The sequence below is a fragment of the Hyla sarda genome, chromosome 12 (genome assembly GCF_029499605.1).
Source record: "Hyla sarda isolate aHylSar1 chromosome 12, aHylSar1.hap1, whole genome shotgun sequence".
Lineage (NCBI taxonomy): Eukaryota > Metazoa > Chordata > Amphibia > Anura > Hylidae > Hyla > Hyla sarda.
Genome location: NC_079200.1, coordinates 35,864,958 through 35,892,720, shown reverse-complemented (window position 1 = coordinate 35,892,720; position 27,763 = coordinate 35,864,958). Strand labels below are relative to the sequence as shown.

Genomic DNA, 27,763 nt, shown 5'->3' with positions numbered 1-27,763 from the left:
TGGGGGGCTTTTTTCTCCTTTTACCCCTTGTAAAGTTTCAAAAACTGGGTCTACAAGAGCATGAGTGTAAAAAATGAAGATTTTGAATTTTCTCCTTCATTTTGCTGCTATTCTGTGAAACACCTAAAGGGTTAGCACACTTTCTGAATGTCATTTTGAATACTTTGGGGGTGCAGTTTTTATAATGGGGTATTTCTAATATGAAGACCCCTCAAATCCACTTCAAAACTGAACTGGTCCCTGAAAAATTCCAATTTTGAAAATTTTGTGAAAAATTTGGAAATTGCTGCTGAACTTTGAAGCCCTCTGATGTCTTCCAAAAGTAAAAACATGTCAACTTTATGATGCAAACATAAAGTAGACATATTGTATTTGTGAATCAATATATAAATTTTTTTGGAATATCCATTTTCCTTACAAGCAGAGAGAGTTTCAAAGTTAGAAAAATGATAAATTTACTAAATTTTCATGAAATATGGGGATTTTTCACCAAGAAAGGATGCAAGTAACGACGAAAATTTACCACTGTGTTAAAGTAGAATATGTCATGAAAAAAACTCGGAATCAGAATAATCGGTAAAAGCATTCCAGAGTTATTAATGCATAAAGCGACAGTGTTTAGAATTGCAAAAAAGGGCTGTGTCCTTAAGTGAAAAAATAAGGACTTAGCCCTTTTTCACCTTTATGATTTTCAGAAGGGGAGGAGAAAAAAAAAACTAAAGCTTTCAATTTTGCACCTACAGACCCATGTGAGGGCTTTTTTTGTGTGTCACCAATTAAAATATGTAATGACATAGATTAAGGCCGCACATTAACCCATCCTTAACAGTGAGTGACTACTGCTGTACTATTTTTCCGAGTGGCCATGTAAGAAAATTCACAACATGCCAGGTTGGTACGAGTTCCCTCCTCGGTGTTGATTCCAGGGAGTTCTGATTTATTACAGGAAGTAAATTTGGTTTTTACATTTCTAAAAAGGAGGGTTAGTTATGACATCACAATTAACATGTTACATTTTGCTTGGTTGTTCGATTATTGTGTCCATATATATTAGCATATCTAGTGTCCATTAATTTCTTGGCAGAAGTTCTCGGTTCATCAGATGTTTAGTCTTTTCTACTCCCGCATGGAGTCATTTCAAGGCCTATATTCGGTCACAAGCAGATAGCATTCTGATGTATATGGGTTAAAGGGTAGGTAATAATTTTTCTAGCAGCAATGGCATTTTAGTATTAGTATATTGATCAGTCATTAGAAACATAAGGGTCATCCCTATCACTCCCCCCCCCCTAAAAGATATCTGTTACCGTACACGACTTCTCTCCCTATGGTGCGTTCTGCCTAATAGTCCCAGGTTTAGGCGAAGAAAAAAAAAAACGGGTATGGGATGCTTCACTGATTTGAGATGAGCGGCTCCTGGTGAACAGCCTCCCTTTGTACTCAGACTTGTCCTTTACCTGGGACTTCTACGTTCACCCTACTCTGCTGGGTTTGCACTTGAACCATTGGCATACAGAATAGTTCTCATGGGGGGGGGGGGGGAAATTCTCTCAGTCATGTTTGGGACTGATGTATCAATTAGGTTCAGATAAGCTGAAATAGTAGTTTCAATATGTATTTTCTTCTATTAGCACTCTGGTCTATAGTCCCAGTCAGTTCCTGTGTTCCATCCCACCGTTCTCCAATAGTCACAGTTGTTCCCCCAGTAGTCATCCGTCATCCCCATACATAGCGAGTTGTCCCCAGGTGCCAAAACAATGTCCTATGTCACAGTAGTCAAATATAAAAAGGTAGTCACTTGGGCACTGGAAGAGTTATCAAAACGTGGGATACAACTCTTGGGTCATTGTCAAGTCAGCCCAGTAGTGTGGTGGAGTCGGATTAGGTTGCTGGGTTTGTACTCCACTTATACCAAAAAGGATATTTATCAGGAGCACGGTGTAGGAACCCTCTTGCAGTGTGAGGCGTATCCATGTTGATTCTCCTTCCTGTTTCACCGAAGTCAGAGTTGTCAGTAGAAACGGATAAGGACCTTCAAATCTAGGTTCCTGCGGCCCCCTCATGTGTCTTTTCGCAAGGACAAACTCTCCAGGCGGCAGATTGTGACTTCCTTGCTCAGTGTCTGGATCTGGAATGGAAGAATAAAACTGCAACAGGTGTTACTTTCAGCTCATTACACAGGGTAATAAACTTTACTAAACTATCATTTCCTGCAATAAGCTGCTTCGGGTAACAACATCCTAGCTTATGGACCCCCCAAAAAAGTGTCATATGGGGTTAGACCTGTTGTCTGTCAGGGTGTGTTTCTAACAGAGTACAGGGCTATGGGCAGCACTTCTGGCCTTTAGGATTTTGTTCTTTAGGGTGCCATTCAGTCTTTCAACTTGCACTGCTCTGAGGATGATATGGAGTATGGAGTCCAAAGTCTGCTCCCACCATTCTCCAAAGTTCTCTTGTAATATCCACAATGAAAGCTGGTCCTTTGTTGCTTTCAATTACTTCAGGGACTCTGAACTGGTATGCAGATTTGGTTAGTAGTTTATTTACAATAGTCTTTGCGGTAATATTAGTGATTGGGTAGGCTTCTGGTCATCCTGAGAAAGTGTCCACTGCTACTAGTACGTACTCAACTTTCCACTTTTGGGCAATTGTGATTGCAAGGTTTGGCCAAGTGTTTCTTAGGAGTAACTTCTGTTCTTCCAGGATTACAGGTGTTGAAAATGTTGCATCCCTTAACATATTGTGCAACTGGTGTTATTCCTGGTGCAAGGTAGATTTTGTTGATAGAAGTGATCATTTGTTTTTTTCCTCTGTGGGCAACTCCATGAGCCCAAGTCACCCCCGGGTAAAGGGCTTCAGGAAGGCAAATTATGTTTGCTTTTCTCCATAGGCCATCTGATTCATTTAGTTCAGCTCCCATTTTCTCCCATATCCTCTTTCTTGTCCAAGGCTTGAGTCTGGAACTGTTTCAGTGTCTTGAGTCCAGGGCTCTTTTCCTCTTCTGGTTCTTCTGACCCATTCTTCTGTCTTCTTGTCACCACGTATACCTCTGATTCATCTTGAGCAAGGGGCAGTATTGCAGTTTCTTTAGCTGCCTGGTCTGCCAAGAAATTTCCTTTGGCTTCTTCAGAGTCCAATCTTCCGTGCGCTTTGACTGATTGAAACTGTCAGGACCCTGATTGAAGCCTTAAAACTGCCTAAACAAGTGGCAAAGTTCTTTTATAGGGGTTCCATTTGCAGTCATGTGCCCCCTTAGGGACCATTTTAATCCAAAATCCAGCGCCACTCCATGCCCATAGGCAGAGTCTGTGTAGGCGGTGTGTCCTTCCAGAATGCGGCAGGCTTGTGCTGAAACACGGGAAGGGATTAGTCTTGCTCGCAGAACTTCTAATAGGCTAACCACTGAGTATCCTGTATGGAAGTTGCCACTTTCATCAGCATATCTGGACCCGTCTGCATAGAGTGTAAAGGTTGTATTGTCCAATGGGGTTTCTTGGACTGTTGGTAGATGTGATGTCTCCATTTCCATAACCTCTAAACAATTGTGCTTAGGGTCACCAAGGTCTCCACCATTTTGTTCAATTTGTTTTTCTTCATCTCCCCCCCCCCCCCCCCAGAGAGGAAGCAGGGGATGGATTCAGGATTGCGCATCTTTGACGAGTGACTTTATCCGGAAGTAAGAGAGAGCATTGAAGCCTCACTTGTCTTTGTAGAGAAAGTGGATTTCTTTGGCATGGTGTCAAAATAACTTTCAGATCATATGAAGAGAGGACAATGATTGAACTTTGATAGCTGCTAAAGACCTTTTGGACAAAACTTTGGACAATATTCTTGAACATTCGAAGTCAGGTGGGTGCAGTTTGTGCCACACGATCTAGTCTGCATGAGTAGTATCCCAAAGATCTCAATTTGTCTCCATGTTTTTGTGCAAGGACTCCAGAGGCATGGCCCTTTGTTTCAGAGACAAACAGAAAACGGTAGTTCATAGTTCGGGATGTCAAGTGCAGGAGCGGACATGATAAGGTCTTTTAGGCAGTTCAAACACTGTATGGCTTCCCATGAAAATGGTTGCTTCTGAGTTGTAGCTGAGGCATCCTGAATCCATTGTCGGCAGTAAGTAAGCATCTACAGGCTTTCCTTGGTATGATCGACAGTTTTAGGTACAGGAATCTCTTGTACGACTTGCTTCCTGTCTTCTGTGAGGCGTTTAGCACCTCGAGAGATGCAATGTCCTAGGAAGACAACTTTTTGTTGTGCCCACTGAACTTTTAAGGGACACCTTGCAGTTGATTGAAGAAAGAAAGATCGCAGATCAACTGAAGTGGTGGCACACTCATCTTGCGATGTGGCACAGTGTAAAAGGTCATCCACATACAGTGGGGATCAAAAGTTTGGGCACCCCAGGTAAAAATTTGTATTAATGTGCATAAAGAAGCCAAGGAAAGAGGGAAAAATCTCCAAAAGGCATCAAATTACAGATTTGACATTCTTATAATATGTCAACAAAAGTTACATTTTATTTCCATCATTTACACTTTCAAAATAACAGAAAAAAAATGGCGTCTGCAAAAGTTTGGGCACCCTGCAGAGTTAGTATCTTGTACTGCCCCCTTTGACAAGTATCACAGCTTGTAAACGCTTTTTGTAGCCAGCCTAGAGTCTTTCAATTCTTGTTTGAGGTATCTTTGCCCATTCTTCCTTACAAAAGTCTTCCAGTTCTTTGAGATTTCTGGGCTGTCTGTCACGCACTGCTCTTTTAAGGTCTATCCATAGTTTCAATTATGTTGAGATGAGGAGATTGTGAAGGCCATGGCAAAACCTTCAGTTTACGCCTCTTGATTTATTCCCCTGTGGATTTTGAGGTGTGTTTAGGATCATCCATTTGTAGAAGCCATCCGCTCTTTAACTTCCGATTTTTCACAGATGGCATCAAGTTAGCATCCAAAATTTGCTGAAATTTTATTGAATCAATTTTTCCTTCTACTCGTGAGATGTTCCCTGTGCCACTGGCTGCAATACAACCCCAAAGCATGATTGATCCACTCCCATGCGTAACAGTTGGACAGAGGTGCTTTTCATTAAATTCTGTTCCCCTTCTTCTCCAAACGTACCTTTGCTCATTCCGGCCAAAAAGTTTAATTTTAACCTCATCGGTCCATAAAACTTGTTTCCAAAATGCATCAGGCTTGTCTATATGTTCATTTGCAAAAGTTCAAACACAGATTTTTGTGGTGAGGACGTAGAAGAGGTTTTCTTCTGATGACTCTTCCATGAAGACCATATTTGTACAAGTATCTCTTTATAGTGGAATAGTGTACCACAACTCCAGTGTCTGCCAGATCTTTCTGGAGGGATTGTGCAGTCAAACGTGGGTTTTGAATTGTCTTTCTCACAATCCTGAGAGCTGTTCTGTCTGATATTTTGATATAGGATGACTGCCATTTCTTAATAACATTCTGAACAGAGGAAATTGACATCTGAAAACGTTTTGCTATATTCTTATAGCCTTCTCCAGCTTTGTGAGTGTCAGCTATTTTCAGTTTCAGATTTCTAGACAACTGCTTAGAAGAACCCATGGTGCTGATTGTTGGGGCAAGGTCAGATGAGTCTGGGCATTTAAAACCTTTGAAATTGACATCACCTGGTCTTCCCAGATAATGATTGAGAACAATCCATGACACTGGCAGGTCTCAGCTTTGCAAAGGGGGCAGTGTGCCCAAACTTTTGCAGACACCATTTTTTTGTTTTCTGTTATTTTGAAAGTGTAAATGATGGAAATAAAATCTAACTTTTGTTGACATATTATAAGAACTTCTAATCTGTAATTTGATGCCTTTTAGAGATTTTTCCATCTTTCCTTGGCTTCTTTATGCACATGAATACAAATTTTTACCTGGGGTGCCCAAACATTTGATCCCCACTGTATTGAAGTAAAATCACATTAGGATGGGCACATAACCATGGATGCATACAGGTGTATAAAGCTTGAGAAAAGTGATTAGGGGAGTTTTGAGCTCCCTGTGACAAGCGTGTCCAGGTGTATGGTCCTCCTTGGGGAGTACAGGCAAAGAGGTATTGGCAGTCTGAATGCAAAGGAACGCTGAAGAAAGCATTGTAAAACAGTAAACCGTAAAAAAAACTTTGCTCAGCTTGATACCACCAGATGCAGAGTATGTGGGTTTGGAACAATGGGAGTATCCAGAACTGTGGCAGCATTAATGGCACAAAGGTCATGTACCATGCAGAACTTCTCAGGTTGTCCTTTTGGTGTCTTTACTGGAAACAAAGGAGTGTTTGCTGGGGAAACACATTTGATTAAGGCTGCATTCTTGAGAAGAATTGCAATTTGTTCAGAAAGAAGTTTCTTGGTTTGCTTTGAGTGGATACTGGGGTACTCTAGGTATCTCGGCTTCAGGTTTTAAAAAGACCTTACCAGGCGGAACAGGCAAGAGTCCAAAATCTGGGCCTTCGGACCAGACAGTCAGGAATTTGTTGTAGATAGACATCGGGTATAGTCTTTGTTGGGAGGTTCATGACCATCAGTGGAGAGGCTTGCAGGACATAAAAGTTCTTCAGGTGTAAGTGCTTGGGCTAATTCAATGTGCATCCCATCATCCTCATATTTATTGGTGGCTTTAGAGTTTCAGGAGTAAATCTCAGATCCGGATTTTTGACAGTTTCTATATGAGTTGAAGGTAGATGGTATGGTACCTGCAGACCGATATAATCAACCAGCTCCAAACAATTATATTAGAAAGAATGGTGGGAGTGCATAAAATATAACTTAATCACCTCTAAAATATTAAAATAATAGTGATGAAAAATAATCAGCCATTTGACCCAAAATGGGGCCTCTTAGCAAGTAGTACGCCAAAGCTGTGCTGCTAAAATGTAGACCAGGGGAAATATTCCCAAAATATCAACGAGAATACACATCCAGGATACTAACTGCCCAGAGGGACCAGATGTATCCAAAATACACAACAGACCCATGTGACCTCCTCAGGGGCTCAACATATGGATGCCATAAAACAAAAACCACTTATCCACAGTAGATTAATGGATAATATCACTTGTTATTCTGGTCTATAGCCAAGATGTGGCTAGAAGTATCTGGAGCGCTTCCTTCACCCTTCCCAGATTCCATGGTCCTATCGGGACTCGGCGTGATACGGTTCTGGCGTATAAGGTCAGTGTGTGCAACCCGCAGTGGCGGGGAGCCGAGCTGTATGCCGGCTTCTCACTCACGTGTGAGCCCCTGAGGAGGTCACATGTTACTTTGTGCCGAAACGCGTAGGGCTGTTGTGTATTTTGGATACATCTGGTCCCTCTGGGCAGTTCGTATCCTGGATGTGTATTCTCGTTTGTTGATATTTTGGGAATATTTCCCCTGGTCTACATTTTACCAGCACAGCTTTGGCATACTACTTGCTAAGAGGCCCCATTTTGGGTCAAATGGCTGATTTTTCATCACTATTATTTTAATATTTTAGAGGTGATTATTAAAAGTTATATTTTATGCACTCCCCCCATTCTTTCTAGTTTCTATATGAGAAATGATTAGCTGGATTCTCTTGAGTTATTCTGTGGTCGGGTCTTTATTGTTGATTCATCCTGGAGTGGTTTGGGCGTCCAGAGAGGTCCAGATTGTTGTTGGTCCATATTATGACGGTTTTGTGACATCATTGGCCTTGCAGCAGCTGAATCCATTCGGTAGTTAGAAGGAAGAAGTTTGGATCTGCAGCGTTGCTGGACATGTCAGATTTTAATACATCTGTGATCGTTCTGACGGGTGATCTTCGAGGGGGATGATTTGGAACATGGTAACGAGCAGGAATCGGTTTGGAACTGAGGGACATGATTCTTAATGCTACAGCACAATACACGGTTCAGAATTATCGGTGCATCTCGACAGAGAAATTGGTGGAGCTTGAAGCTAGTCTGTCTCTGGCCCACGCTTAGTTGTCGGCAGAATTCTATTCCAGAAGAGTAGGTCTCCTCGTCCACAATAGCAGAGCTATCAAGGCTGGTGGAAATGATAGGACAGAAGGAGTCTCCAGTTCTGATACAGACTAGATTATATAAATACTTCCATACTGATGAATAGAATTGTTGGATTTGCTTGATTCTTCTGTAGAAAGGCATCGTCTGTTTCTCTGGGTCAGGGAGTTGGGTTAGGAGATTATTTACTTGCACCGAGGTAAATGGAACATATTTATAAAGGGGTTCTGAAAGAGGTTTTTCAGACCCTTTAATACCACCAGAGGTAAGTGGTATTGGCATAGTTTGCGGTGGACTGGATTCACCAAAACTCTGCAGGAGATCTCTGGAATCATCAGGCTGTATGGGCAAAAGTTCGGTTGGCATTGATCTGGGTAATCCATGTTGTAGGTTATCTGAATCATCATGTGGCATTGGGTGTTTACCCAAGTGGTTAGGTTTCTTGAACAAGTTGACCGCATCCACCAGAGCTTGGACTGTTTTGTATGTTTTAGAGATGAGCCTGATTTCTTGCAATGTTGGTATTGGCTTGTGATTCTCAATACTGGACACTATTGTATTGGCACAGATATTAGGAGGAAAGCCAAAGAATCCAGAACTGATGGGTGGAATAGCAAGAGAGGAAATTTCCTTCTCTCCAGCTAGATCAAGAATGTGGTGTATTGTGGACTGAAGCTGCCTCATGCAGACATGTTGGACAGAGAAATATCTGGGACCAACAACATGTATTATGTTGCAAGGCAGTGTTCCAGAGCCTGTAATGGCCAGTTGGGAGGTTGAAATGGGCCCTTGTTGTATACAGCAGGACTCTGATCTGTTGGTACTACTAGTCCCCCTTGCCTGCACTAAGGCAGCAGCAAGGCCATAATTATGCTGAAGATATGGATTGGCAGGGTTAATTATAGCCTGCCCTTGCTGGGTTTCCATGGAACCCATGCCAATCCGGAGTAGGTTATTATTCCAGATCTTTGTTGCAGGGGCCGGTTGAAAAGATTTAGACACTAAAGTTGATATAGTGGTTTGGTACATGTTACTGTTGGATGTATTGGGAGGCTCACGAAATTGCACCACAGTTGGTGTGATTGTATTAACAGGTGAAAGTGGTCTCTTTCCTGGGGACTGATGATGATGATGATGATGATGATGATGATGATGAGTGATAGGAGACAAACTGTGCATGGGGTTCATCTTGGGCTGGAGGACCATCTTCACTGACTTTTTAGTGAGGCACAGCAATTATTAGCAGAATGGAATACAGCGCTTTCCGGTGAGGGCTGATCCTGGAGTGTGTGGGTTTGAATTGGGTATAGGCCAGTAATCTGCTCATTATGTACCAAATAACTCCCATCCTGTGTCATACCTGGAAAGAGATCAAGTGCTTCGGCACTAAAGAAAGTTCCATTTGGAAACCTTCCAGCAACTGGCAAGTTCTGTTTGGGTGCACTGGATGAGGGCTCATTACACGGAGTAAGTAGAGTGGGTGAATCAAGATGGCTGACAAGAGGAAATAGGTGAGGCCACGCTTCCTGGGCCTTCAAGATGGCTGCCAGTACAGGAAGTGGGGTAAGCCACACTTCCGGGCACTCCAAAATGGCTGACAGCACAGGAAGTTACTGTAGTAACATGGCCACCACTATATGGAGGTTAAATAGAATAAAGTGGGATGGGTGAATTTTTTCTTGGTGGGGGGGGGGGGGGGGGGGGTTCCATTTTTCCAGTATATCGGAGGTGCTGTGGCAGTACATGGTGGAGGATTTACAGGCCAGGCTTGGAAACAGGAAACAGTCTTCTACTGAGGGCAGGTTTTCCTGACCACAACGGGGACACAACCAACAGCTAGGATCATCGTCATTATAGAGCGGCAAAAACGTCTCTCTTTGTAATACAAATACATAATCACATTGCACTCAGGGGTGGATCTAGAGTCTAGTCTCGGGAGGGGCACTATTAGAGAATTTTGCGTTGGCGGACAGAAAATAAGGTGTTGCTTAAAGAACTTACAATATTATTAAATGTATCCAGTATAATAATCAAATATACCAATTGCCACAGAATAGGAAAGCGCTAAAGTTTTTACGATTTAAAACTACAGCTCCCAGTATGACCTAAGTAGTGGTGAGGAGATGCTGGGAGTTGTTGTTTCACCCATCATTACTGCAAAACTTACAAGTGACTACAGCTCTGATGGGACAGTCAGGACAATACACAATGATATCAGTGACTATAGGTGACGTCTTCTCTATAGTCTTTCCTTATCTAATTCAGATGGTACATACCGCCAGGTCCAGCTAAGTGTTCTCGCTGAAGAACTTGATGCCCAGATGGCTCCTCACTATGTCAGCGGATTCTGATCCTCTATATGAAAAATGTATTATTATAATACTGCCAAACACCATCTCATTTGAATTCTGACACACTGTACCCTGCGAATATAATACTGTCCCACACACTGTACCCACTGAATATAATACTGTCCCACACACTGTACCCACTGAATATAATACTGCCACACACACTGTACCCACTGAATATAATACTGCCACACACACTGTACCCACTGAATATAATACTGCCACACACTGTACCCTCAGAATATAATACTGCCACACACTGTACCCCTGAATATAATACTGCCCACACACTGTACCCTCAGAAAATACTGCCACACACTGTACGCTCTAAATATCTCTCTGAATACAATACTGTGATGTATTGGGGCTAATGAAAACCGTACTACCCCAGAAATTCCTTATACTCTGTGCATGCACATATAACTATGACCTGTCCTGTTCCCCCTCATAATAATAATGCCCTCTGTCCTGTGCCCCTACCATATAATGCCCCCTGTGCTGTGCCCCTCACATATAATGCCCCTGCAATGTTCCCCTCACATATAATGCCCCCAATCCTGCTCCCTCAGGGGGCATTCTAAGTGAGGGGCACATGACAGGGGGGCATTATATGTGAGGGGCACATGACAGGGGGTTCCTCACTTATAATGCCCCCCTATCATGTGCCCCTCACATATAATGCCCCCCTGTAAGGTTCCCCTCACATATAATGCCCCCTGTCCTGCCCCTTCAGGGTGCATTATAAGTAAGGGGCAAATAACAGGGGGCAATATAAGTTGAAGTAAATTATATATGTTAGCGGCCCAAGACAGGGGGGCATTATAAGTGAGGGCCTGTTATGTGCCCCTCACTTATGCCCCCCTGTCATGTGCCCCTCACATTTAATGCTCCCTGTTATGTGCCCCTAACTTATAATGCCCCCTTCATGTGCGCCTTACATTTAATGCCCCGTTATGTTCCCTCAGGGGGCATTTTAAGTAAGGGGCACATAAAAGGAGGGCATTATAAATCAGAGCACATTTGTTAGCGGCACATGACAAGGGGGCATTATAAGTGAGGGGCACATAACGGGGCCCTGTCAGTCTGCCGGAAGTGGCCATTCCAATGTCCCCCGCAGGAAGCTCCGTGCAGGGTTCAGCACCCCCTTCCAGCATACTGCAGGGGCCCTGTTCGGGAGATTGTAGGGGGTCCTTGCGCTCGGATCCCCACAATCTATAACTTATCCTCTGTCTCGGCATTTAAATAGTCTAAGTAAATGAAAAATAGATGCTGGCAGCAGTGGGATAGATATGATATAGATAGATATGAGAGATAGAAAGACAGATCAGTGTTCCCCAACCAGGGTGCCTCTAGCTGTTGTAAAACTACAACTCCCAGTATGCCCACAAAGCCAAATACATGCTGGGAGTTGTAGTTTTACTATAGTTCGAGGCCTCTGCTGGGAAACACTGATAAGAGTTTCCCTTTACCTGTCTCCCGAGCCTGACCCTCCCCCCTCCCCCAAAGTTACTTACCATGAAGGGCAGCATCAGGGTGGGCAGGGGGGGTCTGGAGGCATTGGGTAGGTGTCCGGGCCTGTGGTGGAGGGCAGTAAGCTGAGCCCGGCCTGCTGGAAACACAGAGGGGTGAAAGGGGGAGGAGCTTATCTCTTCCCAGCCCCTGCACAGTGTAATGGCTGCAACCTGAATGATGCTGAAACCGTAGCATTCTCAGCACTGACAGGCAGCCCGCACGGCCTGCAGAGAATGGTGTCCCCAGCGGTCCACACGCTGCAGGTGAGGGGACAGTGCAGCCGGGGCTGACAGCTCCCGCTCACCACTAATATAGTATTGGGAGGGGCAGCAATCTCGGGGGGGGGGGGGGGCAATTGCCCCGTTGCGGCCCCCCCCCCCCCTGGATCCGCCACTGATTGCACTTCTCATCTCTGGTTTCCTTCTCCGCATAACCTTATTTAGCAAAAGTGCATGACGCACGGTGCAATGCCTGGGAAGATTCCAGCAAATCATTAGCTTCTAAAATTCCTTTATTCTTCTTAATGTCAGCCCATAAGTCTGGGTGTAATCTACCCCTCTCATGTCTATCTGTGGCATTCATAAGTTTCTTCATTTTTTTTCAAGATGTTTTTTTCCTTCACTGTGCATGACTGTCGCGTGGCTCTAAATATCCAGGGACAGAAGCAGTCTGACATTTAGACAGACAGCAAAGTGTTCATCTTTATCTCTGAAAGTCTATCAATGCAAGAACTGAGCAATTTCAAAGCTCTTTTAAAGTCTCAGATAGAGAGAGGGTTGCAAATTACCCTATTAACAAAAACTCAGTGGATTGGCCAAACAAATTGATACTAAACACCAAAACAAAAAAGGGGTGTCATAGTGACAACCACAGTGCGTTTGGTGCTACTATAATCTGCTACTCTGGTGCATCACTAATCCAGTACAAAAGATACAAGAGCCAATCTTTGCTCCAGTACTGTCTGAAGCTACTAGTAATCCCGTCCTCTAATACGGAAAAAGTTACTGGCCGATACTATCTTCTGAAGCTATCAGCTTGTCTGACATCCAGTAAAGTTATCGAGCCCATGTACAGCCCAAGCTACTAGAGAACCTAGACCTCAAAAATCTACGTCACTTTGCTTCCTTGAACCAATACACTAGATAAAAAAAAAAAAAAAAAAATCTAGAATTTAATTAAATCCTAATAATCCGGAAAGAAAATGATGGATTTTTAAAGACAAAAAAAAAAAAAAAAAACACGAGTCTCACAGTTAAATCCTCCTTGCCATTGTTGGCATTAGGAGCCGAATCTGACCTTGCTTCGGAACACTGTCTACAGCAGTAGCTGATAAGAGACTCACAGCTACTAAAAGAGAAAAAAAAATTTTTTTTTTTTTATAAGCCTGCAAGTCTGACAGGCAAAAGGGAGGAAGAAAAAAATAAAAATCTCTGCTTTTGCCTTCCCAACCTATTTAAAAGCGAGAGAACAAAGAACAACAGAGCGGGAATATCTCTGTAGCTAAGAGTTAAATCCATCAACATCACTTCATAACAATCTGTGGCGAAACAAAAAATAAAATAAAAATAAAAAAACCATTTTGTGGCTTCTGTTTCTACACTCTGCACTTTTCGGTAAAATGACACCTTATCTTTATTCTGTAGGCCCATACGGCTACAAGGATACCCAATTTATGTTAGGTATTTTACTACTTTAAGGGAAATCTGTCATCACAATCACCCACACTAAACCTGTTACACAGGCTTGTAGTGCGGGTGATCAAGATTAAAACGCTTCTTACCTCATTAAAAACTGTGCAGCGGTTCGCCAGATATTTTCATTTTTAGCTTTATGGTATTCCCAGGCTTGGGACTCAGTGGGAGGTCCGCAGCATGAGCACGGACTCGCTTACGTAATTTTCGTCGGGCGGAGCAGCTACCCGGCTCATGAATATTCATGGCTGCCTCATCGCAGTCTCCCTCCTGGTGTAGGTCACGTGGGTAGCGCCGCGCATGCGCCACGTGCCGTACACCCGGAATCGGCATTTTACTGCATAGATAGATATGTCCCAAGCCTGGGAATACCATATTACTAAAAATTAAGATATCTGGCGAACCGCTGCACAGTTTTTAATGAGGTAAGAAGTGTTTTAATCAGGATCACCCGCACTACAAGCCTGTGTAACAGGTTTAGTGCGGGTGATTCTGATGACAGATTTCCTTTAAAAAAAAAAAGGATTACTACATGCACCAAATGTAGTATGTTTAAAATTGCGATATTCTGACACCTAACACGTTTATTTTTCTGCATACGGGGCTATATGAGGGCTCATTTTTTGCGCCATGGTCTGTTTTTATCAGTATTTTTGTTTTGATGGGACTTTTTGATCAATTTTTATGGTAAATAAAGTGACCAAAAATGCACAATTTTAGACTTAAGTATTTTTTTTTTCTGTACACCATCGACAGGGTGGTTTAGCTAACCTTATATTTTAATAGTTCGGACATTTATGCATGTGGCGGTACCACATGATTATTTTTTATTACATTATTTTATTTAAAAAATGGGAAAAGGGGGGTGATTTGAACCTATATTAGGAAAGGGGTTAATTCACTTTTATTAACCTCCCTAGCGGTATGATTCCGTCTGGAAATTTGTACCAAAAGCGGTACAATTTTTTGCATTGAAATTCCACATCTCCCCCCCCTTGTCACATTTCCCCCCCCCCATATCACATTCTCCCCCTCCTTGTCACATCCCCCCCCTTGTTGCATTCTCCCCCGTCACATCCCCCCCCTTGTTGCATTCTCCCCCGTCACATTCATCCCCCGTCACATTCCCCTCCCTTGTTACATTCTCCCCCCTCCATGTTACATTCCACTCCCCCCGTCACATTCCACTCCCCCCGTCACATTCCCCCCCCCCCCCCCGTCACATTTCCCCCCCCCCCCCCTTGTTACATTGTCCCCTGTGTCACATTCCCCTCTGTCACCTTGTCTTGTACTGCAGCAAATACACTGGGTTTGCCGGGCAGATTTCAAACCTAGTGTATTTGCTGCAGAACAAGCCCTTTCCCCTTCAGCCAATCACAGGCTTTACACCACTGCGGCCTGTGATTGGCTGAAAAGGGAAAGGTCCTAGAAGATGAATAGAGCAGTGACCAGAGCGCACCAGGGGAACGACATCTGCAGGGACCGGGATTAGGTGAGCAAAAGTTTTTTTTTTATTTTCTTCCTTTTTACTTTTACACTTAGTTCAGGGTTTTTCTACCAGGGGGCCTCCAGCTGTTGTGAAACTACTGCCCCCAGCATGCCCGGACAGCCTTTGGCTGTCCAGGCATGCTGAGAGTTGTAGTTTTGCAACATCTGGAGGCCCCCTGGTTGAGAAACACTGACTTTTAGTATATGTCTTTACCTGCTCTGGCCGGCCCCCGCAACGGGAGCCGACCCGAGCAGATAATAACATTTTCCCGGGGGCTGCATCACTACATCGCAAAAAGCAAAAATCGCGATTCGATTGCTTTTGCGATATACTGTGCAGCCCGCACAGCAACTCTGCAATTCTACCCCGAGCGTGACTCGGGGTTACCGTTTCTAGCATCGAAAATTAACCCCGAGTCACGCTCGGGAATACCGCTAGGCTGGTTAACAGGGGGCTAAAACATGCAATCTTCTGATTGCATATACTGATCAGTGCTATGCCACTCTGCTGGTGAGAACGGTTTAAACCTTTTTAACGGGACCAGGGCATATAGGTATGTCCTTGGTCTTTAAATACCAGGGTCTGAGGGTGTACCTGTATGCCCTTGGTCCTGGACAGGGTAAATCCCCATAGGGGCTATAACATGCAATCTTGTGATGCTAAGATCTCTGTGTGTGTGTGTGTGTGTGTGTGTGTGTGTGTGTGTGTGTGTGTGTGTGTGTATATTTTATATATACACACACACACATTGGGGAAGTTACTCACTCCCACTCATTGCTAATTTTCACACTTTCAAATGCTTCATTGTTCCTATTGGTCAAGGTACCCTAGCTTTCTGTGTAAAAGGGCAATTCTGAGTTCAGTTTAACAGACTGCTGTTTGAAATTCACTGACGCTCTGCTCTCCTTATCAGATCTTATCTCCAAACCATTTTGTGCTTTTTGCATACTTTGCATAATGTTGCTATTTTCTTTTTTGTGAATTACTTCATTTGAGGATTTAGATTTTTGATATCCTTTCCATTTGTCTTTTGACTACTATTTCTGCAAATTTTTATTGTTTTGGTTCCAAAAAGGGAAATCTTTAGGATATTCAATTCAAGAAACAATCATGGAGTCTGTATCCAAAATGTAAGTACATGTATTTGTTATTAGTATGTGTTTTAAAACTTAGCTAAATGAAGATATAATAACACATATTCTATCTACAACTTTTGTCTAAGTTTTTGTAGCTACTATGATTTTACATTCTTCATTGCAGTAGTGGTATGTTTAACCTGTTGGGGACGAAGGGCGTATGCATACGCCCGTGTGAATTTCGGCCCCCGCCGCGCGCCGGGCGGGGACCGGGCCGGGGTGACTGCTGATATCTATCAGCAGGCACCCCGTGCAAATGCCCAGGGGGGTCATTAGACCCTCCCATGTCGGCGATCGGCGCAAATCGCAAGTGAATTCACACTTGCGATTTGCGCCGATTCCGGGTCATTACGGGTCTATGGTGACCCGGTGACCCGGAATAGAAGGGGGATCGCGGGTGTCTAAGACACCCACGATCCCCCTAAAGCGATAGGAGTGAGGTGGCAGAGTTGCCACCCCTCCTATCTCTGCTATTGGTGGTCTAGACGCGACCACCAATAGCAGATTAGGGGCGGAGGGGTTTACTTTCGTTTTCCCCGTCCTGCCCTCCCACAATAGGCGGGGCAGAATGGGGAAAACGAAGAGGAGCGGCGCTGGAGTCCACTTACCCCTCCGGAGGCAGCGGAGCGACGGGGATCGGCGGTCGGCGACGGAGATCGGCGGCGGCAGAAGAGGACGGCTCCCGGATGCGACGGAAGCCGGTGAGTAGTTGCCTAGCAACATCTAGAGGGCTACAGTCTGAGACCACTATAGTGGTCTCTAGACTGTAGCCCTCCAGATGTTGCAAAACTACAACTCCCAGCATGCCCAGACAGCTGTTTGCTGTGTGGGCATGCTGGAATTTGTAGTTTTGCAACAGCTGGAGGTCTGCAGTTTAGAGACTACTGCACAGTGATCTCTATACTGCCCTCTAGATCTTGCAAAACTACTACTCCTAGCATGCCCACATAGCTGTTTGCTGTCTGGGCATGCTGGGAGTTGTAGTTTTGCAAAATCTGGAGGTCCACAGTTTGGAGATCACTGTTCAGTGGTCTCTAAATTGTAGCACTCCAGATGTTGCAAAACTACAAATTCCAGCATGCCCACACAGAAAACAGCTGTCTCGGCATGCTGGGAGTTGTAGTTGCGTACCTCCAGCTGTTGCATAACTACATCTCCCAGCATGCCCTTCTGTGATCAGACATGCTGGGAATTGTAGTTTTGCAACAGCTGGAGGCACACTGGTTGGAAAATACTGAGTTAGGTAACAGAACCCAACTCAGTATTTTCCAACCAGTGTGCCTCCAGCTGTTTCAAAACTACAACTCCCAGCATGTACTGACAGACCGTGCATGCTGGGAGTTGTAGTTTTGCAACAGCTGGAGGCTCATTGGTTGGAAAATACCGAGTTAGGTAACAGAACCTAACTGAAGGTTTTCCAACCAGTGTGCCTCCAGCTGTTGCAAAACTACAACTCCCAGCATGTACTGACAGACCGTGCATGCTGGGAGTTGTAGTTTTGAAACAGCTGGAGGTTTGCCCCCCCCCCCCCCCCATGTGAACGTACAGGGTACATTCACATGGGCGGGTTTACAGCAAGTTTCCTGCTTCAAGTATGAGCTGCGGCAAATTTTTCGCCGCAGCGCAAATTCCTAGCGGGAAACTCACCGTAACCCGCCAGTGTGAATGTACCCTAAAAACACTACACCATACTAACACCTAATAAAGAGTAAAACACTACATATACACCCCCTTACACTGTACCCCCCAATAAAAATGAAAAACGTATTGTACAGCAGTGTTTCCAAAACGGAGCCTCCAGCTGTTGCAAAATTACAACTCCCAGCATTTCCGGACAGCCACTGATTGTCCAGGCATGCTGGGAGTTTAGCAACAGCTGGAGGCACCCTGTTTGGCAATCACTGGCGTAGAATACCCCTATGTCCACCCCTATGCAATCCCTAATTTACTCCTCAAATGCGCATGGCGCTCTCACTTCGGAGCCCTGTCTTATTTCAAGGAAACAGTTTAGGGACACATATGGGGTAGTTCCGTACTCGGGAGAAATTGCCTACAAATTTAGGGGGGCTTTTTCTCCTTTTACCCCTTATGAAAAGGAAAAGTTGGGGTCTACACCAGCCTGTTCGTGTAAAAAAAAAAAATTTTTTACACGAACATGCTGGTGTTGTCCTTTACTTTTATTTTCACAAGAGGTAAAAGGAAAAAAAGACCCCCAAAATTTGTAACGCAATTTCTCCTGAGTACGGAAATATGTGGGCGTAAAATATGTGGGCGTAAAATGCTCTGCGGGTGCATAACAAGGCTCAGGAGTGAGAGCGCACTATGTACATTTGAGGCTGAAATTGGTGATTTACACAGGGATGGCTGATTTTACAGAGGTTCTGACATAAATGCAAAAAAATAAATACCAACATGTGACCCCATTTTGGAAACTGCACCCCTCACGGAATGTAATAAGGGGTACAGTGAGCATTTACACCCCACAGGGGTCTAAAAGATTTTTGGGACAGTGGTCCGTGAAAATGAAAAATTTAATTTTTTTGCTTGCACAGCCCACTGTTCCAAAGATCTGTCAAACACCAGTGGGGTGTAAATGCTCACTGTACCCCTTATTACATTACGTGAGGGGTGTAGTTTCCAAAATGGGGTTACATGTGGGGGGTTCCACTGTTCTGGCATCACGGGGGGCTTTGTAAATGCACATGGCCCCTGACTACCATTCCAAACAAATTATCTCTCTAAAAGCTCAATGGCGCTCCTTCTCTTCTGAGCATTGTAGTTCGCTCGCAGTGCACTTGACGTCCAAACATGGGGTATTTCCATACTCAGAAGAAATGGGGTTACAAATTTTGGGGGGCATTTTCTTCTACTACCCTTTGTAAAAAAGTAAAATTTGGGGAAAAACCAGCATTTTAGTGGAAATTTTTTTTTTTCTTCATTTACACATCCGACTTTAACAAAAAGTTGTCAAACACCTGTGGGGTGTTAAGGCTCACCGTACCCCTTGTTACGTTCCTTGAGGGGTGTCGTTTCCATAATAGTGTGCGATGTGGTTTTTTTTGCTGTCCTGGCACCATAGGGGCTTCCTAAATGGGACATGCCCCCCAAAAACCATTTCAGAAAAACTCTCCTAAATCCCATTGTTGCTCCTTCGCTTCTGAGCCCTCTACTGCGCCCGCCGAACATTTGACATACACATATGAGGTATTTTCTTACTCGAGAGAAATTGGGTTACAAATTTTGAGAGGATTTTTTTCCTTTTACCCCTTGTAAAAATTCAAAAACTGGGTCTACAAGAACATGCCAGTGTAAAAAATGAAGATTTTGAATTTTCTCCTTCACTTTGCTGCTATTCCTGTGTAACACCTAAAGGGTAAACACACTTACTAAATGTCATTTTGAATACTTTGAGGGGTGCCGTTTTTATAATGGGGTCATTTATCGGGTATTTCTAACCAGAAGACCCTTCAAATCCACATCAAACCTGAACTGGTCCCTGAAAAATTCCAATTTTGAAAATTTTGCGAAAAATTGAAAAATTGTTGCTGAACTTTGAAGCCCTCTGGTGTCTTCCAAAAGTAAAAACTCGTCAATTTTATGATGCAAACATAAAGTAGACATATTGTATATGTGAATCAATATATAATTTATTTGGAATATCCATATTCCTTATAAGTAGAGAGCTTCAAAGTTAGAAAAATGCTAAATTTTCAAATTTTTCATGAAATTTTCAAATTTTTCACCAAGAAAGGATGCAAAGTATCGCCGAAAATTTACCACTATCATAAAGTAGAATATGTCACGAAAAAACAATCTCGGAATCAAATTTATAAGTAAAAGCATTCCAGAGTTATTAATGCTTAAAGTGACAGTGGTCAGATTTGCAAAAAATTCTCCCGTCCTTAGGGTCATAATGGGCTCCGTCCCCAAGGGGTTAAAGATGCATTAAGTCATTGTGGGGGTAGGCACATTCCATTGCATTGGCATCAAACTATTTTCAGAACAATAGAATACCTTAGCTACCAAACTTAATTTAATTAGTGATACTGGAGCCAGTTTTGACCCCTTGGCACCACAAACTGCATGGAATGTACACTTAGTATTGCAACCTATATTTTTATATATGAATACAGATTGCATTGCTTGTATATAAAGTAATATTAAATGCATCTTATTTTGTACAGTATTATTACTGTATTATCTCTCTCCTAGAAATCATTTATTATTTAGAGGCCCTGCTTGTATTGAAGCATCTACAACAACCAGGGTTAGTTCAAAATACCACCTTGAGTCACTTATTGATCCTCTTTCTTCATTCTTATTGTTGGTTTGCTTTCCTGTCTATTAAACTTTTCCAACTCTTGGCTTAGTTTTCTGAGTGGAAAGAACAAATCTCACACATAATGGGGAGGATCTTTCTATAATTGGTGTTAAAGGAGTACTCCCGTTGAAATATATATATATATTTTTTTAAACCAACAGGTGCCAGAAAGTTGAACAGATTTGTATATGACTTCTATTAAAAAATCTTAATCCTTCCAGTACTTTTTAGGGGTTGTATACTACAGAGGAAATGCTTTTATTTTTGGATTTCTCTTCTGTCACGACCACAGTGCTCTCTGCTGACCATTTTAGAAACTGTCCAAAGCAGGATAAAGCAAACATATGCTGCTCTGGACAGTTCCTAAAATGGACAGGAGGTCAGTAGAGAGAACTGTGGATGTGGCAAGAGAAATCCAAAAAGAAGAGCATTTCCTCTGTGGTATACATCCCCTAAAAAGTACTGGAAGGATTAAGATTTTTTAAATAGAAGTTATTTACAAATCTGTTTAACTTTCTGGCACCAGTTGATTTAGAAAAAAAAAAAAAAAAAAAAGTTTTCCACGGGAGTACTCCTTTAAGTTACATAAGACAGCTTCACAACAAGTGGCTACTTTTGTGCTAAACAAGGAGGAAGAAATGGTAAGCTTTCTTTTAGGTTATAGGTTAACATAATGTGGAAAAATATATTTCAATAATTTCTCATATCTTTATGTATATTTTTTTCCACAGTGGTTTAAAGTCAACTTTGGAAAAGGAAACATTCTTCCTATCAACCTCAGGAAGAGAGATCTATGATGTTTCCTATGACATCTTGCGGTACCACAGAAAGGAAGATTAAAAAAAAGTCACTTTTCATTTTCAAAGTGTAAATATAGTGCCATGTTTTATGTGTTTACCATCTTCTTAATCCTAGATACAAAATTTCCGACATCTCTAGCCAGCTTGTCAGGAAGGTTTGTGAAACTTGGACCATTCCTAATTATACAGGCTCAGAAAAGACTGTTTTCCAAATATCTGGCACATACCAACCTCATGACTGAAAGAAGCTATAGAGAAAAGACACTTACTGATATTTGCCATGGCTGCCACCTAGTTATACAAGCAGGGCAAGTCATGAGCGATGAGCCACAAGCCAGCACCTCAAAAAGGTACTTGATTGTGGGAGTAAAAAAAATTGTTGCTCTGCAATATCGATTGCTAAGTTATTTGCGTTTTATATGTTTCTTATAAAGAAATCTGGATCCAGAAGATCATCGGGCAAGCCAGGATGAAGTAGACTCAACTCCAAAGGATGACAAGAGCGAGGAAGAAGAGGACATCACTTCCCAGGACACAATCAGTGACCAGGATGATACTGGCTGGACTTCAAGTTGAATAGACTGTCAATTTTATTTTTTATGAAAAGTAAATCTATACTTTAGTATCTATCTAGCTCATATTTATCTCATATTTATCTATATCAAGCCACAAGCCAGCACCTCAAGGTACTTGATTGTGGGAGTAAAAAAAAAAAATTCTTGCTCTGCAATATTGTTTTAAGTCATTTGCATTTTATGTGTTTCCTATAAAGAAATCTGGTTCCAGAAGATCATCAGGCAAGCCAGGATGAAGCAGACTCGACACCAAAGGAAGACAAAATGTAATCTGTTTGGTGCACCCAGAATCCCTGAGCCTTGGTTAGGGGCTACAACTTTATACAGAAAAAAATAATCTCACATTGTGGGCGTTTGCCTTATACTAGTATGGCTGCTAACATAACGGAAGTGGGGCTGCGGTGGCGCATCATGAGTGAGAATAGTTACCATGACAGCTTTTGACGCTATCTGGCAATTGGTTTATCCAATCCGCTCCTTCTCACTTCGGGAGCCAGGCGTGCATGTGCTCTGCAAGTGTACACCACGTTAGCGTGGCAATGCAGTTTCTATTGTTAAAGGGGTACTCCGGTGAAAATTATTATTTTTTTTTTAATCAACTGGTGCCAGAAACTTAAAACAGATTTGTAAATTGCTTCTATTAAAGAAATCTTAATCCTTCCTGTACTTGTTAACTGCTGAATACTACAGCGGAAATTATTTTCTTTTTGAAACATAGAACTGTCTGCTGACATGAGTAGAGATGAGCAAACTTACAGTAAATTTGATTTGTCACGAACTTCTCGACTTGGCAGTAGATTACTTTTCCTGCATAAATTAGTTCAGCTTTCCGGTGGGCTGGAAAAGGTGGATACAGTCCTAGGAGACTCTTTCCTAGGAATGTATCCACTTTTCCAGCCCACCGGAGCACCTGAAGGCTGAACTAATTTACGCAGGAAAAGTCATCAACTGCCGAGCCAAGAAGTTCGTGACGAATCGAATTTACTGTAAGTTCGCTCATCTCTAATCATGAGCACAGTGCTCTCTGCTGACATCTCTGTCCATTCTAGGAACTGCACAGAACAGCATATGTTTGCTATGGGGATTTCCTTTTACTCTGGCAGTTCCTAAAATGGACAGAGATGTCAGCAGAGAGCACTGTGCTTGTGATGTCAGCAGACAGCACTGTGTTTCAAACGGAAAAGAATTTCCACTGTAGTATTCAGCAGCTAAGAAGTACAGGAAGGATTAAGATTTTTTTATAGAAGTAATTTACAAATCTTTAACTTTCTGGCACCAGTTGATTTACAATAAAACAAAAGTTTTTCACCGGAGTACCCCTTTAAGAGAAATCTGGTGTGTGTGCGCTATCAACAGCTGTTTTTACTGTGTTTAATCTGTACAGGTGATTGTGATATATTAGAAGAATGTTATGTCCTTACTGTACACTTTAGCACTTTGTAACATGATTGTTTACACTTTGACAGTATTGCACAACATTTTTATGTATCACTGATTTATTTTCCTGCATATTTTATGAATATTTTATATGACTGATGTTCACTTTGGTATTGGATTGATACCCCCTATATATGTGTGATGTCACTAGTATGTACACAGCATTAGAAACACCAGGAAGAGCGGTTCTAAACATCGCTTTTGTAAGATTGTTTATGGAATATTTCATCTTGTTTGCATCTTTGAGTGCTGTGGAGAGATTATTTTTCCTGTATCTATCTAGCGATCTATCAAATGTTAATGCTGATTTTATGTACATCCTTAGGCAATCTTCTGATGAAGTTACTGAACAGGATCAGTAAGTTCAGTTTTCCCTTCTTAAATGTTGTAATAATATGGATGTATTATAACACTACTATGATTCTAGTGTACCCACTATTTAATAGTATGCACATTAATTGTTCACTGTTTCAGGAGTAGCTCTGTAACCCTAAGAAGAACATTTGCTGAGGCTGGTGTCCACAAGAAGCATGATGCGAATTCCCAAATGTTTCTGAACTTCAGAGAATACCTGGCAATTCACTTCAGAGTTGGGCATAAGCCAAATTGTATGTATGATTTTTTTCTATCACTTTGTATGCATTTCAGAAACCTTGTTAGACATTGACTATATTAACTGACATTATGTTTTTTCTATTCGGTAGAAAATGTTTCCTGCTACTTATATTTTGTGAGCACGGAGGAGATCTCTTTGGGATTTCTCAGTGAACCAGAGAAAACCAAACTATATATGAGCACCCTCTTGCGTTTGAAGACGGCTATAAATACCATCAAAAATTACCTTAACCATATCCAGCAGTTTACTAGATTTGTGATTTTGGAAAAAACTTCCACGAAACCATCAGGGAGCACACCAAAGAGTCTGCCCGGTCCTTCCTTGCAGAACTGAAGAAAATACATGGAGATTAACCAGAACTTCACCAAAAAGCCACAAAAAAAATTGAAGCAAGGGTTAGGCCATAAGAACTAAATTACACAGGGGGCAGTGGGAATTTAGTCCCAAATATTTAGTAGTTACTACCTTATTAATATTGGTATTGCATGGCTCTGAATCATTTAGGATTTTTTTTTTTTAATCAATTAACACAACTGTATTTTTTTTTTCTTTATCAGTGACAGACATGTAAACCCTATGGATTGCCACACTAGCAGCAGATTACTAGCAGCAGCAAAGCCCCATGTGGTAAACATGTTCTCTCGGTCAGAGATTGTGGACTGGATGACAAAGACAAGACCATCACATGCCACTACCTTGAAGCTTTGCTGATGCTTAATCATCTTCGCAAACCAGTGGTCCAAACCTGATGGTTAAAGATTGGCTGGAGAGGAAATATACCACCTATTTTGATGGAAGCACCAAAAAGAGGGTCTGCATTGTGAAAACACAAGGGACTGCTATTGTGCTTGCGGATGAGGAGGAGCTGGTAAGTGTTTAAGAAAATCAGTTATTTATCTATCATTTATATCATGGTGAGGCAATTCCTTAACACTATGGTTTTCTTCCTATAGCTGTTCAGCACATACGTTAAAGATATCCGCCCAACCCAACTGGCAAAGGAATCAAAGACAGTGGAGTTTTGTGTTGCACAAAGGAAAACCAGTCACAAATCCGTGCAATGACAAAGACTTCATGAGAAGTAAGTGATCAGTAGGACTGAGAATAATTAGGCATTACATTTACTGTCTTGCACCACTAAAGTGTCCTGTATCACTACTAACAATGCCTTTATTTATTTATGTCCCTTAGGTTTAAGATACCTGCAGTATCTGGAAAAGAGGCATTTGATCAGTGGGCCGATGACAATCTATGTCAGAAAGATAGAGACATTGTTAATTATATCCACCTGGACATCAGCCAACTCAGATTCAGTAAAAATGCAGTTATCCAGGGTATGTATATTCTCACCACATTGAGGGGTGCAAATGAATCTGAAGAAGAATCAGAAGAAGATCAAGTAGAAGCAGAAGAGGAATGAGGAGAAGGAGGAGCTGAAAGCACTGCAAGTGTTGAAGACCTTTTAGACCTTAACGAGGAGAGCTTCCAAAGATTACCTCCAATATATCCTTTAGGCCTCAACCAGTCCCCTCCATCCTTAAATGTATGTAGGCAGGCCAGCCAACTCAATGCACAATACTGCCTGGGTAAATAGAGACGAACACAATATACAGATCATATCAAGGATATTGTTGGTAAGCTTCTTATTAATATTTTCTCTGTTGCAACTGCATTCCAATTGAAATGACACAATTGTTAGGGCAGCAATGTTATTTGGTATACTTACTGACCCGTTTTATTTGTTTTTCTTGTGTAGAACATTTCAGGAATCTTCCCAGCAAAGAGCAAGTGAAGGTTTTTATGGAACATCAGGCCTGGACACCAATGTGCCAAGAACATTTGACATTCTACAGGCCTGAAGACCTCGAGAAGAAAAGAGGACACTATGGAACATATTAAAGCTTTAATAGACTGCCAGGAGTGACCAGGACGTGTGGCTGTGATGGATAAAAATAAATAAATAAATAAAATTAATGGAGGTCACTCCCTTAAAACCAATAGGGTCTTTCAGAAAGGAGAGATTGTCTGTGACTATTACAGAGTCCTAATGGATGGCAAGGAGGCTGAGGAGCTACAAAAAACATTGACAAGAAATGTTATAGCTTCTTCCAGGACAAAGGGAAGAAGATGTGCATAAATGCAACAAATACACCTTGCCTGTGCCACCAAGACATGTTGTCGACTTTTGGGAGGCTGATCAATCATTCATGCAAGAGGGCAAATCTGAAACCTGTGGTCAAACATATTAAGGATGGAAAACAGCCAGTTATTCTCTTAGAGGCAAAGAGGAACCTTTCACCAGGAACAGAACTGTTATTTGACTATGGTGTCCGTAAACACTCGTTTGGTGAAGGAAGAAAGCTAAGTTGGCTTGAAACGTGATAAAAGAATGCCATAATATGTCAAAGTGTAATATAAGGATAATATATTAGTGTTAGAATGGTCAAAAACATTATGTTAATTATTCTGTTAAATTATTGAACTGTTAGCTTCGATTTGCTCATCTCTAATTATGATGTTTTTACCTTTATTAATTAACAACATTATTTTACTTATTCTAAAATATAAAAACTTATTTGCAAAAACAGGTACACTGTTTTCATATCTTCCCATCCACACTCTTGGCATTCATGGTAACCGAGAGTTGGGTAACCGTGACCACTCACGGTCACTACTATACAATTTTCGGTATAAAAAAAAAAAAAAAAAAAAAAAAAAAAAGTCAGGCTGTGAGCAGTGCCATTTAGGGAATTATACAGGAGAGTGAATGGTGCTATGAATCAATAAGGCTTCCACAGACCTCTATGCCTGCTATTTTGCAGGTAACCGAAAGTTAAGTAAAGCTAAGGTTCCCCTTTTATTTATTTTTTTGAAAAATGCCAATTCTCCCGCATGGCGTTTCTTTGGCCAAAAAAACGCTGTGGCCAGATGTTAGCTGTAAAGCAATGAGAAATCACAAAATTCTTTTTCCACTTGGCGTTTCAGTTTGGAGTTTTTTTTTACCTTTGGGCGTTTTTTCACTTTTTGGCATTTTTCAGCTTATTGGCGGTTTTGTTTAAATCATAGCATGTTGAGCCACTGGCATTTTTCCCCTTAAATCGTGGCGTTTTTCTCCCATAGAAGTCATGTGGGTTTTAACTTTGGTGTTTTTTCAGGCGTTTTTTTAATTCTCTTTTGGACTTTAGCGATCCAAAAAAAAGTGATGGAGATATATTTTTTTAAATGCGTCCGCCCGCATCTATACATTATACAGGAGGATCACAGCGGGTGTCAGGAGTGACATCCGCTGTGATCTTTCCTTAACTGCAGGTACTACTGCTCCCAACATGGAACAGAGCGTGCTCCATGATGGGAGTAATAGTACCCGCGTTAAAAGACAGATCACAGCGGGTATCACTCCTGACATCCGCTGTGATCGTCCTGTCTATTGCAGAGATATGGAGCGGCTCTTTCAGCACGCGCATCTCTGCTCTGTACTCTGGCCAGTGATGTGAATAGATTCATATTTCCCTCAGAGCTGTGATTCGGCCAACCACCACTCTGGGCGGAATATATGAATGATTGATGTTCTATTCACATCACTGGCCGGAGTATAGCGCTGTATAGAGCCACTCCGCATCTCTGCTGTATTATGGATGATCGCATCGGGCAATATGGCCATTAGTACAGGTACTACTACTCCCATCATGGAACTTTGTTCCATGCTGGGAGTAGTAGAACTACCTAAAAAGAATTAAAAAAAGGAGGGAAAAAAAAAGTGAAAAACACACACACACACACACACACACACACACACACTTTATTAAAAATGAATTAAAATTTTGTTATAAAGAA

The 27,763-nt window shown here is 42.1% G+C and overlaps 2 long non-coding RNA genes across 3 annotated transcripts; one reads left to right on the top strand and one right to left on the bottom strand.

Annotated features, from left to right (window-relative positions):
- Window positions 1–1,940: 1,940 nt before the first annotated feature.
- On the bottom strand, window positions 1,941–12,161 carry LOC130296790 (uncharacterized). Its single transcript, XR_008849291.1, has 3 exons — window positions 11,867–12,161; window positions 10,278–10,356; window positions 1,941–2,147 (listed from the first exon to the last, which is right to left on the bottom strand). It is a non-coding gene; the product is annotated as an uncharacterized LOC130296790 (long non-coding RNA).
- A 3,919-nt stretch (window positions 12,162–16,080) lies between these two features.
- LOC130296789 (uncharacterized) lies at window positions 16,081–26,459 on the top strand. 2 transcript variants are annotated; one of them, XR_008849290.1, is made up of 10 exons: window positions 16,081–16,174; window positions 21,417–21,651; window positions 21,736–21,907; window positions 22,074–22,142; window positions 23,639–23,671; window positions 23,788–23,921; window positions 24,018–24,797; window positions 24,883–25,010; window positions 25,121–25,563; window positions 25,686–26,459. It is a non-coding gene; the product is annotated as an uncharacterized LOC130296789 (long non-coding RNA). The 2 variants fall into 2 exon arrangements; XR_008849289.1 differs by lacking the exon at window positions 16,081–16,174 and having other exon boundaries at window positions 21,177–21,651.
- Window positions 26,460–27,763: the final 1,304 nt, after the last annotated feature.